Genomic DNA, 14,150 nt, shown 5'->3' with positions numbered 1-14,150 from the left:
GTCCCCCTGCTGGCTTAGGCCCGCTCCCTGGGGGATCAGACCCAAGCCGGCAGTCAGACATCCCTCTGGCAGCTCGGCAGCCCTTGGGAGAGGTCCACTTGCCAGCAGGGACAGGCCTAAGCTGCAGTCGGACATCCTTAGTGCTGCTAAGGAGGTGCGAGAGGCTCCCACCACCACCGCTGTACTGGCAGCTCTCAGCCTGGCTTGTGGCTGAGCAGAGCCCCCCTGTGGGAGCTCATTGACCACCAGGGGGCAGCTCCTGCATTGAGCGTCTGCCCCCTGGTGGTCAGTATGTGTCATAGTGACCAGTCATTCCCTGTAGTTCTGCTGTTAGGGTCAATTTGCATATTACCCTTTTATTATATAGGATAGAGGCCTGGTGCATGGGTGGTGTCGGCTGGTTTTCCCTAAAGGGTGTCCCGGATCAGGGTGGGGGTCCTGCTGGGGTGCCTGGACAGCAGGGGTGAGGGGCTGATTGGTGTTTGCAGGCTGGTCACCCCCTTCAGGGTGGGGGTCACCACTGGGGTGCCTGGCCAGTCTGGGTGAGGAGCTGATGGCTGTTTGAAGTCTGGTCAAGCCCTCCCCAGTGGGGACCCTCCCCCATGGAGGTTTGGTCAGCCTAGTTGAGGGGCTGATGGCTGTTTTCAGGCTGGCCACACCCCCTTTAGGGTGGGGGGGTCCCCACTGGGGTCCCTGGCCAGTCTGGGTGAGGGGCTGAGGGCCATTTTCAGGCTGGCCACGACCCCCGGTGATGGAAGCTCCCAGCCTCTCCTTTTTTTCTTTTTTTTTTATTCTGGGATATATTTACCTTCTATAATTGAAACTTTGTAGCCTTGAGAGGAGCTCAGAGCCAGCCAGGGTGGGAGGGAGGGAAGCCTCCTGCTCACTCCAGCTCCATGGCCACAGCCGGCTGAAAGCAGGTATCTGAGGTTTATTTAGCTTCTATAATTAAAACTTTGTTGCCTTTTTTGGAGGCTTTAGCCGGCTATGGGAAGCTAGGCTTCCTCCATCACTGGGGCAACAAAGCCTCCTGCTTCAGCTCCTTGGCTGACAGCTGCCATCTTGTTTGGGTTAATTTGCATATAGTCGCTCTGATTGGCTGGTGGGGTGGCTTACAGTGTAGCGAAGCTACGGTCAATTTGCATGTTTGTCTTTTATTAGTGTAGATAACCAAATAGTAGATAAAGCAAACTTATGGAATTAGAAGATCCCCATTTTCAGTCTCTACTTGCTTACGCACTTTAACAGTTAACCTGTAAAGGAAAAAAAAAAAAAGGATGAGGGGATAAAAGAAATAACAATGCTTTTAAAATGAAAAAAAAATCTAAATTATAGTGTCCAGAATATAGTCTTGGGATAAAACTGTAAAGAGCGCCAAGAAGAGATTAATACCCACGTCGCATAGTGGCTACATTGGGTGGATACAGATTGTTGTGATTGGGATAGGGTATATGGAAGAGTTTCTGGGGTGAGATTTACAAAATTCTATATTTTGACCAGTGTGTAGCCACAGGTTTTACTAATCTATGCAATAACATACATTTTGGTGATGTTTTCAGTATCTGTATTTTATCTTCTAATACAAAGGAAAAAGAATGCCTAGACTTTCGTTCCACCCCCAGAGATTCTGATTTCATTGATGTGGCAGAGATAGAGCACTATCCACCATGGATAATTTTAATTCATAAGTAAATTTTTTTTCTTTGCTCCTAAAATATGTTTAAAAAATGAAATAGTTCAACTTGTGAAACTTAAAGTCTAAACCAAATCAAAAAGGGTATTTTATACATTATTAAGTTATTGAAATGTATATTAACAGTGTCTTATGGAAGAGACTGATATAATCATACTTTTTTTAAGGAGCAACCATTCTGGTGTCACTAATTCTTTTGCATCAAAATTTTTATTTAAATTGTCATAAAACTAGGATCCAAAATAGTCCCAGTATTAAATGACTTGTTATTTTTTTATGCCATTTTTCTAAAACTATCATTAGCAGTAATAAAAATAAGAAATCTTCTACATGCAATTTATTTTAGGAAGGCACAACCCAAAGCTAAAAGTAAGCCTCATGTGTCTAACCACAGAAGTGCTGACACTGCAGCAGAATCCAAACACGTAAGTGAAAGGCTATATTACTCTGTTTTTCATTCTTAAATTACACTGAATGGCTGCTACCAGAAGGGAAATTAAAATAAAAACAAAAACAAAATAAAAAAACAACACCACAAAACACCAGAAGAAAAAAAAACAGTTATAAATAAGAAACTGTTACAAATTCCTTGACATTTAACCACATGCCTCAGTAAGCTTTAGTCTTGAATATTTTTTAAGTAAAATTTGATCTTTAGAGCTAGAGTAGTATGACCAAAGCTCTCTTTTATAAACAAACTATTAAACGTGTTAACTAAAACACACTTTTTATTCTTGGTCAGCCGTGAGCGCATCATGGGTGAAGTCTACAGAAAGAAAGTACTGAATAGACCTTTACCTTCCAGTCCCAGCAGCATCTAGGATGTATCAATAGGTCTGTCTGTGGTTGACTGAAGGGCCTTGTTAAAAGATGTGCCTTGAATTGCATGAGTTCTGTAGTTCACATTAGAATGCCTGGAAGAATTTGATCAATACGTGGGCTTTATCTGGCATGACCAAAGGATTGTTTTGGAGGAGGGAATTTTTCCAGCTGCCAAAGGTTCTCTTTTACAACTATTTATTTTCACATTATCTGATAAAAATCTTAGATATTGCATATCATGATCCCCTAGTAAACAGAATATATCAAGTATAATTTAACTTTCACTGATGACTCATAGTGAATTGAAATAGTAACTATTGCACTCTGCTCTAGGTATGTGATTACTTTAGAAAATATAGGTTTATGACTATGTTCTTATAAAGTTTTGTCTGCCTTTAGTAAATTAGTCCTTTTTTAATCAGAACCTTTGGACATAAATTGGAATGTATTTTAATTTAATTATTTATCAAATATGTCATTACAGTTTTGTTATAGTCAAAGTAAATTCATAATAAAATTTGCAAATAAAATGTTTTACAAAACTGGTATGAATTTTTACCTTTGAAACTCAGAAGCAAAACCATTGACTATATATGGTATAGTATAATGTGGATTGCAGGAAGCCAGGAACCCCTATGACTGAAAGAGAAAATGCACCCCTAGTGGTCCTCAGAAGCAGTGAGCACCTTAACCAGAGAAAAAATAAGATGCAAATATTAGACCAAAAGTGCTGTCTGCTCTTTGAGAGGAAAAATGGGAGGTCCAAGTAAGAAAGGATCACCCCCTTAAAGGAGTGTTATTAATAAAGGTTAACAGAGGTGTAAAATGTTTTCATAGAAGTTAATTTCTAGAACTTCACACATCCTTTTGGTTAAAATCATAATTTGAAATGTTTTAAGAACTCCCAAATATATATCATCATTATAACTTTTCCTCTGTTCAACTGAAGTAAATTCAAAATCAAATTATGATACTTACCTTTTTAGACATTTTATTTGTGGTTACATGATTTTATTCACATTATCATAGCGATCTTTATTAATAGTGTCATCCACATTGCCTCCCCTAAACATAACTCCGTAAGTTGAGAGTCTGATTTCATATCCTGTTTAGTTGTTCTATATCATCACATCATGTGAAACTGGGACCCACTGTTAACAATTTTAATCATATGCCCACTAACACATCGTTTCTTAAACTTCTGTCACATACCCATATTTCCGGTTACTATGAACTTTCCCAGAGTTTGGGCAGGGAAAATAAGACAAAAGTGAAAGAATACAATTAGTCAATTTAACTAATTAATAACTCTGGTAGGAGTCAGAAATTGAAACTTCAGGATAAAAATTAGACTTTTGGCTTATTTATTTTTGTTCACATAAACCTAGTTTTCAGGAGAAACATGTTTGTTTGTTGGAAATTTCCCAAAATGTAAGAATTTCTACTTTTATTAAAGAAAAATAAATAGTCCACCAAAATGTCTCCTCATAATTAATGTTCTAGAGGAGATCTTCTCAGTATCTAACTCTTGGTTACAATGAAGAACATACAATACAAAACAACAAACATTCATTTCCTTAATTTGCAGAAATATTTCATATTGCCATCTTCCCCTTACTTATCCACTATTATCAAAATAATTTTATAAATATCTAAGGAAATCATCTAAGTCTGTCCCAACATTTCTATAGTATGTTTAAAATAAAAAGAAACTATAATTTTTTCATGTATAAATTTGTGTTTTGTGCCTAAAGTCACTGCAACTTATAAAAATATCTACTTATTATATTTAAAAAATTATAGTAAGATTCTTAATTACATTATTTACTAGTAGAACTATTTATAATTAAATATCTATATAATAAAAGCCTAAGTGACTGTTATGGTGGAACAAGTAGAACGACTAGTCACTAAAATGTGCACTGACTACCAGAAGGTGACACTCAATGCAGGAGCTGCATCCTGGTGGTTAGTGTGCTCTCACAGGGGGAGTGCTGCTCAGCCAGAAGCCTGGCTCACAGCTGGTGAGTGCAGTGGTGGTGGCAGGAGCCTCTCCCGCCTCCGCTGCAGTGCTAAGGAGTAGAGAGCTGAGCAGTAAGGAGCAAGGAGCAGGTGGGCAGTAAGGAGCGAGGGGTCCCAGACTGCGAGAGGGCACAGGCCTGGCTGAGGGCCATCCCCCCAGTGCATGAATTTCATGCACCGAGCTTCTAGTAGTATATAAAAATAAAAAAGCATACAATGACATTAAGACATTTCCAAAAATTCAAAGCGTAGATCCTCAAGAGGATAATTAGAAGCCTTAAAAGTAAATAAAAATCTAATACTATCTGAAGAAAAGTATGCATCTTCATTGCAGCATATTCATTTTTAAAACCTAACTTTAAGGACATTCTGTAGGCATATGAGTCCCATTAAATATGTGGCAGGTGTTCAGAGATTTGACTATTTAAGATATAAAGTGCAAGAAGTACCTGAGCTAATAAGCCATGGGACTTGACTCTCTCCCTGACCATCTGAGAGTTTCCCCAATGGCCAACTTTGCCTTCTGGAGCAAGATTCACCCTGAACCAAACCTTTCAATTACACAAGCTTTGAATAAAATCATTCTTTCTAAGAGTCCTAACCAGATTGAGCTGTAGTTCTTTAAACACTCTTGAAGTCCACTGATGAGTGTCACTACCCGTCCTATCTCCTATGATTCCATCTAACCATTTCTCTCATTCTTTCCACCCAGTTTCTATTCACACCCCTACAGGCCCTTATGAAATCCTTGCCATATGCATTTTATTTCATTAGGTTCTTATTTTTGCCTCCTATGTTTCTCTTTAAACAAATGAGAGAATGCTTTTTTTTTTGTTACCAGGTGTACTGGTTCATAATGCGGATTGTAATCAAAGAAAACACGATAATTTCAAGAGAAACATCAAAAGTGCTTTATTAGAAGTAATGTCAATTGCTAGCTATACATTTCCCCTGTCTTTCAGGTAATTTGTGGATACCGTCCCAATAGAACTTTTCTTGTTTTGAGGAAAACCATTCAGAGACCAAATTTTCCACTTTGTATGTTTTGAAGTGCTGCTCAGAAAGTGCATGTGCCATCAATCGGAACAAGTGGTAATCTGAAGGAGCAAGGTCTGGTGAATATGGTGGGTGGCGGGTGGGTTAATACTCCCCAGGCAAGATCTTTTAATGTGTCTTTAACTGGTTTTGAAGTGTGTGATGGTGCATTATCATGAAGCAAAATTACTTTGCCGTGTCTTCTGGCACATTCTGGTTGTTTCACGATCAAAGTGTGGTTCAAATTGATTATTTGTTGTTGGTAGCGATCAGTATTAACAGTTTCACTGGTTTTAGAAGCTCATAATACACCACACCTTCCTGATCCCACCAAATGCAGAGCATTGTCTTCTTTCTGAAGCAATTTGGCCTTGCAGTCGATGTTGATGGTTGACCTGGATCAACCCATGATTTTGTGCTTTTGGGCTTCTCAAAATAAATCCACTTTTCATCTCCAGTCACAATTCGATGCAAAAAAGACTTTCTTTTGTGCCGTCGAAGTAATATTTTACTGATGACTTTTTGGTTTTCCATTTGTCTTTTGTTCAGTTGATGTGGCACCCATTTTCCTTCCTTTAAAATATTTCCCATTGCTTGTAAATGATCGGAAATTGTTTGCTGAGCAACCTTTACTCTTTCTGCAAGTTGTTTTTGAGTTTGACACGCATCTTCATTCAATAATGCTTGTAATTGTTGGTCTTCAAACTTTTTTGGTTGACCTGGACATTCTTTGTCTTTCACATCGAAATCATCACCTTTAAAGTGCTTAAACCAGCGTTCACAAGTATCTTAAGATGGAGCATGTTCACCATAAGCTTCCTGAAGTATACGATAACTTTCAGTAGCATTTTTCTTCAAAATAAAGTAACAAATTAAAACTTCTGCAAATGCTCTTTTCTTTGGCATGAAATTCAACATTTTTAAGCGTATAAATATGATGTTAATACCTTTAAAAAATTTCACATATGAAGTTTTGAAGCTTGCTGTCAATACAACAAAATAGCATACATATCAAATTGCTTCTATATTAACATATGTGTAACTCCATCTATTGAAAAAAATCCACATTATTAACCAGTACACCCAGTATTTCCCTTTTTTTCTTGCATCAAACTCTTTTGCCCTTAGCTTTCTTTGTGTAGTAATAGAACCTGAAGTCACTCCTTATCAATTCATAGCCATTCCGGCAGATGTGAGGTGGTAAGTTATTGTGGTTTTGAGTTATAGTTCCCTTACAACTAGATGGTGAGCATCTTTTTATATATCTGCTGACCCTCTGCATGTTTACTAAAGTGTCTGTTCAGGTTCTCTGCTCATTTATAAATAGGATTGTTTTTGTTGTTGATGAATTGTATGAATTCATTCTATATTTTGAATATTAGCCGCTTACTAGAGGTATTGTTTGCAAATATCTTCTCCCATTTGACTGGTTGCCTTTTTGTTTTGTTGATTAATTTGGGGGGGGTGTCTTTTTTCTGTGCAAAGGGACAGCATGAATGAAGTCACAAGACAACTGACAAACTGAGAACAATTTTTACAACTTATATATTATAGATAAAGGGCTAATATCATAACTTATAAGGTACCAATAAAAATTGATGAGGGAAATGGCCAAAAATCTAATAAAAAAGACATGTAGAGATAATTCACAAAATAGAGGTAAAATGTCCTTTAACTTTATAAAAGCCAATGAATTTAATCACAGGCATAATTTGAACTGAAACTATACTAAGAGTCTGATTCTTATTTAAAAAATAGGCAATAAAAGTGTGATAACAATAAAAGTCTGATAACAATCTATTATCTAGGTTTTTTGGGAGAAACATGCACTCTTATATAATATTGGTGGAAATATAAACTGGTCCAACAATTTGGAGTACAATTTAATGAAATGTATCAAAGTTACATATCAACTTACCTTTTAATTCAGCAATCTCACACTTAGTAATTTACCCAAAATTCATATGTACAAGTGCAATCATTGCAGCAGTGTATTTAACTATAACTGGACACAACTGCGGCAATGCCCATACATAGGAGAGTGGTTGAATAAAATATACATGATGAAGAACTATGTATCTGTAAAAAAAAGAGAAGATAATCACTATGAACTGATAAGGGGTGATTTCAGCTTCTCTCTCTCTCTCTCTCTCTCTCTCTCTCTTTCTCTCTCTCTCTCTCTCTCTCTCTCCATATCTAATACCATAAGGCACATTCTAGCCTTCCCTGGTCCTTATTTATAAGTCTTTTTTATAATAGTGACAAACCTAGCTGTCATTATATACTACTAGAGGCCCAGTGCACAAAAATTTTTGCACTCGGGAGTGTCCCTCACCCGGCCTATGCCCTCTCGCAGTCTGGGACCCCTCAGGGAATGACCACCTGCTGGCTTAGGCCCGCTCCCCGGGGGATTGGGCCTAAGCTGGCAGTCAGACATCCCTCTGGAAGCCCAGGAGCCCTCAGGGGATGTCCTCTTGCCAGCGGGGAGCAGGCCTAGCTGCAATCGGACATCCTTAGTACTGCTGAGGAGGTGGGAGAGTATCCCACCACCAGCGCTGTACGGGCAGCCATCACCCTGGCATGTGGCTAAGCAGAGCTCCCCCTATGGGAGCTCACTGACCACCAGGGGACAGCTCCTGCATTGAGTGTCTGCCTCTGGTGGTCCGTGTGTGTCATAGTGACCAGTCATTCCCAGTCGTTCTGCTGTTAGGGTCAATTTGCATATTACCCTTTTATGATATAGGATAGAGGCCTGGTGCATGGGTGGGGGCCGGCTGGTTTGCCCTGAAGGGTGTCCCGGATCAGGGTGGGGGTCCTGCTGGGGTGCCTGGCCATCCTGGGTGAGTGGCTGATGGCTATTTGCAGGCTGGCCAAGGCCCCCAGTGGAGACTTTCATGCCATGAGGGTGTCGCCATCCCAGGTGAGGGGCTGATGGCTGTTTTCAGGCTTGCCACAGACCCCAGCCACCCACATTCCCAGTGGAGGCTGGCTGGAAGCAGGTATCTGGGATTTATTTAGCTTCTATAATTGAAACTTTGTTGCCTTTTGTGGAGGCCACAGCCGGCCAGGGCAGATGGGAAGCTTGGCTTCCCCCATCGCCGGGTCAACCAAGCCTCCTGCTTGATCCAGCTCCCTGGCTGCTGGCCGCCATCTTGGTTGGGTTAATTTGCATATAGTTGCCACTCTGATTGACTAGTGGGCGTGGTTTGGGCGTAGCGAAAGCACGGTCAATTAGCATCTTTGTCTTTTATTAGTGTAGATGTTTTTCTTATTTGCTCATACCTAGAATATTCATAAAAACTTCAAAACTGCTAACTTATATCTCTGCAATAAATAAACCTACCAACTAGAGTAAAATATTTATATATAGTTCTTTTTTATGTTTAGCCTTAGAGAGTAGAGTCAAAAATATTGTTTTCCAAGGTTATTTATATTGATTCTTCCCTGCCCCAACAACGAGTTGGTCATTTACAGTTAAGCCAAGTTCATTTGTTTCTGTTTTTATTCCATTTCAGCCTCCAAACTTCATCTCAATTGATTTTATTTATGTATGTATGTATGTATGTATGTATGCATGTATGCATTTACGTGACTGTCTAAACCAGGGGTGGGCAAACTTTTTGACTCGAGGGCCACAATGGGTTCTTAAACTGGACCGGAGGGCCGGAACAAAAGCATGGATGGGGTATTTGTGTGAACTAATATAAATTCAAAGTAAACATCATTACATAAAAGGGTACGGTCTTTTTTCTTTTCAGTTTTATTCATTTCAAACGGCCGGATCCGGCCCGCAGGCCGTAGTTTGCCCATGGCTGGTCTAAACCATGAATATAGTCGTAAGAATCATAAGTATATAAACAGATTTACTCAGAGTAGTGTCATTACCCCTCCTATCTCCTATGATTCCATCTAACCATTTCTCTCATTCTTTCCACCCAGTTTCTAAGCACACCCCTGTAGACCCTTATTAACTCCTTGACATATGCATTTTATTCCATTAGTTTCTTATTTTTGCCTCCTATGTTTCTCTTTAAACCAATGAGAGGATGCATTTATTTTGTTATTTCCCCTTATTTCTCGCACTAAACTTTTTAGCCTTAGACATTCAACACAGGTGTGAGGCCAAGAAAACCAGGAAAAGGATAAGCAGAAACATGAGGATGAGAATTATGCCCGAGGCTTAGTGATGAACCAGTACATATAGGAAAATGGCCTTTCCACAGCATGGGATAGAGCAGTCCCCTCCTTTCTTCAGTGGACCCGAACAAGTAATAAAGGCAAAGGAGCTCTACTTAAGTTTCACAGCCATTTTATTATTTACTTTGCTTGTGATGTTTTTCAAGAGAAAAATATTATAGTTTTTTTTTTTTACTGAGTCAAATCTGGCTATTATGTTATCACTACTGAGATTAACAGCATTAGGGAGTCCTATTTATTTCCACAGTTATAAAATTTCTTCTAGTATTTATAGGATCATATTATTGATGGTAGTATTATTTGTATAGGATTAATCCCCAAAGCAGCATTGCTGACCCTGTGAGTTTAGTTTATTGTTTTAACACTGCAAATAATGCTAAATAATTTAAACCATGCAAAAAGCAATAGTAACAATTAAGTTCCCTGACACCCCAACCCACAGCACTGCAGTTCCCTTCCCTGGAGGAAAACACATTTATCAGTTCTGTGAGATGTAATAGCAGAGATAATTTTTTCCCTTTTATGGTATTACATTTAGATTGCTAGTCACCTTCTAATTTATTCCATTTGGTTTAAGGCAGAATTGCTTCTTTTTTTTCAAATAAATAGCCAATTATCTTAACATCATTTATCTATAGAACAGTCCATTATTTCCCTGAAGATTTTTAAATGCCAGCATTTTCATATTCTAACTCCCCATATATAATGTCATTCTTGACCCTCTCTTCCATACCACTGACCTACTCCACTTTTCTTTCTTATACCACTTTTCAAGTCTTTCTAAAATTATGAGTGAAAACATTGAATAGGATAGAATTAAAGAAAACAGAGAAACTAGCTGTAAGTAACAGTTGATTTTGTGGCACAGCAAGGCTGTGCATACTTGTTTTTCCTTTTCAACATCTTTGAGCCTAGAGGAACTTTCGAATCAAATTTGTAGGATCCAGTTATTATCCATTAGAAATTGGCAAAGTATTGGTTTTAATTCATAAAATTATTAGAGAAAATATATTTTGTAATAAAAACAAAGTCTTCAAGAAATACACATAATATGCAATATACACATAAATACTTTTTAGAAGAGTTGTAAAGCACCACACCTAATCATGTCACCTTCCCATCGCCATTTAAAATAGGCCATTGGCTTTTCACTGCTGTTCATATAAAGGAATAAATGTACACTATGCTCTGCATCATGCAGCTGAGATGTGCCTCTTATTCCTCATATGATTCCATGGTATCCCTTATTCTCTGAGCTCTGGTAACTGCTGATCTTTGTGTATGTTTTTCTTTCTCCTTACAATGTTTGTCTGCACCTCCTTCCCCATTGGAAACTTAACTAAAAGGTCACTTCTTCAGGAAGTATTTACTTACACATACCCTCCTTGATTCACTAGTTCAGTACATCTCATAATATCATATGCCTTTTCTTTATTTTTAAATCCTCACCTGATGATATGTTTTTATTGATGAGAGAGAGAGAGAGAGAGAGAGAGAGAGAGAGAGAGAGAGAAACATGGATGTGAGAGATAAACATCCATTGGATGCCTTCTCTATGTTCCCTAACCAGGGATGGAACTTGCAACCCAGATGTGTGCCCTGACCAGGAATGGAACCTGCCACTTTCAGGTGTATAGGACAACACGCAAACCAACTGAGCCACAATGGCCAGGGATATACACTCTTTCTTTATAGAATTATTCAATCTATTTATATCTATTTTGTAAGTGTTTATTGAGGACCCTCTCACATAAATGTTGATTCAATGAGGGAAGTAACCATTATATCTTTATCTTTCAGCTCAGTGACTGGAAAATCAACTGCAATTTAACGCATAATTGCTTAATGAAGAAGTAAATATATTGTGTCCCTATTATGCATAATCCATTCAGCTCTAAAAGAAAAAATATAATTCTTTACTTTAAAAAAAATCTTAGTCTTAGTTTAATCATTTGCATATTTGAAATTGCGAACTCCTCTATCACTCCAACACACTCTTAATTCTCCTTATCTTGCCTTTTTTTTTTTTAACCTTAGCACCTCTTGGCATCTAATATACTAGTACTTTAAGAGTTATTTAATCATTATATCTATTGAGAGTGGGAATTTTTGTTGACTAATGAGTCTCAACCACTTAAAACAGTTCCTAGTACATAGTAGGCATTCAGCAAATATTTGTTGGATAAAGAATGAATGAATTTCCAAAATAATAATTATGAAATGTCTTTTTAAAATTTGTTTATTGATTTCAGAGAGAAAGGGAGAAATAGAGGGATAAAAACATCAATGATGAGAAAGAATCATTGATCAGCTGCCTCCTGCACCCCACAAACTGGGGATCGAGCTTGCAACCTGGGCCTGTGCCCTGACTGGTAATCGAACCGTAACCTCCTGGTTCATAGGTTGACGCTCAGCCACTGAGCCACGCTGGCCCGGTTGAAATGTCTTATTAATAAGTGTTATCACCCACAATGTTGACCTTCACCTTAGTTAACAACACTGTGTACCTATAGCAGTGTTCACAATAGAGGCAATTTCCACCCCCACCCGCAGGGAACATTTTACAATGTCTGGAGATATTTACAGTTGTCACAACTTGAGGAGGATGATATTGGAATTGCTATAGAAGTCAGAGATATTTCTAAATATCCTTAATTATAGGCAACTCCCCACAACTAAGAATTATGGGTCCCAAAATGTCAGCAGTGCAGGGGTTGAGAAATCGTGAACCGTAAGCTCTTCTGCTCTCTGTCCCTTTCTTTCCATTAACTTAACTCCATCAGTTTGCATCACTTCTGTTGCTATAAGTCTCCTCCTCAGCTGGACGTCACTCAGTAATTCTGGGTGAAGGTTCCCCACTTTAGTTTTATTTCCAATCTGGCCTGAGAGGAAGTGCATAAAAGGTTTGCCCATTCAGCCACCAACCTCTCCCTCCTTCCTCAACGATATTTTTCTCTCTCACATCAAAGAGAGAGACAGACGTTAATAGGTATGCCCCTTCTTCTCTCACTAATTTCAGCTGTGCCCCTCTTCTCTCACTCATTGTCACCTCAGGCTTATCAGTATACCCATGAGCTTTGATTAGTACTACTGAGGGCTTTTTAAAAAGTTGCTGAATTTCAATTTACCAAATGGGATTCATTATATCATTCTCTCTCTTCTGTAGAGCCATAATATGGAGATATCCCAGCTCTCTCTATTACCAGGCTATGTAAAAATATGCATGGTTACCTAACTTCTTTTTTATTCAATATTTCAATTTAAAATAAAATGTCACTTTAATGTTATTTCAATAGCTTCCATTTAATATTTGGGAGGGGTAAACAAATGCATACCATTAATGACTATTCTTTCTACACATGTGAAAATTTTAACTTTAATATATTAATATTATTCCTTCTTATTTTTCAAATAAATTAGAAGATAATTATAATTACCCATGTCTGGAACTAGTATAAAGATGGCAGGTGGAGCACTGGCCAGTGTTTCTCAGTGGTTAGAGCATTGGCCTGCTCACTGGGCTGCAGATTCAGTACCAGTTGGGGCATGTGCATGAAGCAACCAATTCTCTCTCACATCAATATTTCTCTCTCTCTCTCTCTCTCTCTCTCTCTCTCTCTCTCTCTCTCTCTCCCCTTCCCTCTCTCCCATTTCTTTCTAAAATTCAATGGAAAAAAATATCCTTGGGGAGGAAGGAGGGAGAAGATAGAAGATGATGGCGGCATAGGCAAACCTTTCTTGCACTTCCTCCCAGGCCAGACTGGAAATAAAACTAAATTGGGGAATATTCACCCAGAATTACCGAGTGAGGTCCAGCTGAGGAGGAAACTTATAATAAGGAAGGACAGAAAATACCTGGGGACTGATGAGATCATGAGAGTGGCTGACCCAGCTTCCAGGGGTGGCAGGCCAGGAGTGAGCATCTTATAATAGTTGACCTCAGTGCACATAAGACTCATCACTTACATGTATTAAAGCAGTCTCAGTTTCCATTTCTATATGTGCAGAGTACATCAGGCTGAGTCTACTTTGAGATTGTGTGTGTGTGTGTGTGTGTGTGTGTGTTTATGCATGTATAGGTTGGGGTGATGTACATGGGGGAAGAGAGGTTTTGGAGTTCCCTTGACATGAATCAATACTCAATAATGGTTGCTGAACATTAATGTTTTAATTTGGGCTAAGAAAAGAAGGAAAATATTTTTGTGAAGTACCTGAAAAGAAGTTTGTAGGGAAGTGGGAAATTAAGAAGGCATTGCCCCTTTGATTGGCTCTTTAAGGTGCTATGAATGAGGAGGGCTGTATTTCTTTTCCATTGCTGCCAGAAACATCACCACAAATTTAAAGCCTAAACAACATCCATTAATTATCCCACAGTTTCTCT

This window comes from Myotis yumanensis, unplaced genomic scaffold (assembly GCF_028538775.1).
Source record: "Myotis yumanensis isolate MYYU_CA2020_CCGP unplaced genomic scaffold, mMyoYum1.0.hap1 SCAF_3, whole genome shotgun sequence".
NCBI classification, from domain to species: Eukaryota; Metazoa; Chordata; class Mammalia; order Chiroptera; family Vespertilionidae; genus Myotis; species Myotis yumanensis.
The sequence above is the reverse complement of the archived record's forward strand: the minus strand, read 5'-3'. Positions refer to the sequence as shown.